Source organism: Neltuma alba, unplaced genomic scaffold (genome assembly GCF_004799145.2).
Source record: "Neltuma alba isolate B1F8T4 unplaced genomic scaffold, ASM479914v2 tig00012999_pilon, whole genome shotgun sequence".
Classification (NCBI taxonomy): domain Eukaryota; kingdom Viridiplantae; phylum Streptophyta; class Magnoliopsida; order Fabales; family Fabaceae; genus Neltuma; species Neltuma alba.
The window spans coordinates 87452-88583 of record NW_021637350.1 but is presented as its reverse complement, the minus strand read 5'-3'; the positions used below and the strand labels follow the sequence as shown (position 1 = coordinate 88583).

Here is a 1132-nt window from a genome sequence, read left to right as displayed (position 1 = left end):
GAGGAGACAGGGAACATTGAACCAGAAGCAAGAGAGCCTTCATCAATGGCGTCTTCTCTGAACGAATCATCTCCATACAATAAATTTGAGATAAGGAGGAGGAATCCAGACCCTAAATCATGTGCTCTTTTGGTCATTGACATGCAAAACTGTTTCTCTTCCGTAGCCAAGCCCATATTCTCCAATCTCTCCGCCACAATTGATCTCTGCCGGAATGCTTCCATCCCCGTCATCTTCACGCGCCACTGCCACAAGTCCCCCGCCGACTACGGCATGCTCAGTGAGTGGTGGAACGACAACCTCGTCCTGGACGGCACACCGGAGGCGGAACTTATACCAACACTTGATCGGAAGCCGGAGGAGATGGTGGTGGAGAAGAACACTTACGGCGCATTTAGGAACACTCAGTTGGAGGAGAAGCTTGTGGAGATGGGAGTAAAAGAGGTGATTGTGACGGGCGTGTTTACGAACCAGTGCTGCGAGATGACGGCGCGGGAGGCTTTCGTGAGAGGGTTTAGGGTCTGCGGACGCCACGGCGACGTCAGATTCGGAGCTCCAACAGGCCACTTTGAAGAATATGGCTTTTGGGTTTGCTTATTTGGTAGATTGTCAAAGGCTTCGACATGCTCTCTCTATAAAATAAAACCTTCAAAGATATTTCTGTAACAGTGCCGTGGTTTTCTATCTCAATATGAAGCTACTCATTTTATCAGTTCACGCTTTGGTTTTTTTCCCCTTGCATTGTAGGTTTATGGTTTCAGTTGACTTTCTTGTGTTTTTTAGTGTCACATCCTCAAGCCAAGGCTTTGCAATATGAAGATTCATGAAGCTCCCTTTTGCCTTCACGCCCAGGTTTCCAAGTACTGGAATGCTTTGTGTTTGTCTTAGTAATACTTTAGTGAGCTTCGACGTGTCTTACAATTTCTAGGTTCTAGTACTGAAGTCCCGCAATATGTATTGCTTTACTTTATCTTAAATCATATTGTCTTTCTATAAAAATAAATTTCTTTCTCTCTCCAAAAGAATTTTTGGATTCCTGATAACTCTCCTCATGGAAACAAATTGGATCGTGGCGCTTAGTTACTAGCTGTATGTTAGATGCATATGAGATGCAATTGTTGTGGAAAGCATC

General features: G+C 44.7%; 1 pseudogene; it reads left to right on the top strand.

Annotated features, from left to right (window-relative positions):
* Positions 1-643, top strand: LOC114733459 (nicotinamidase 2-like; annotated as a pseudogene).
* The last annotated feature ends 489 nt before the right edge of the window (positions 644-1132 follow it).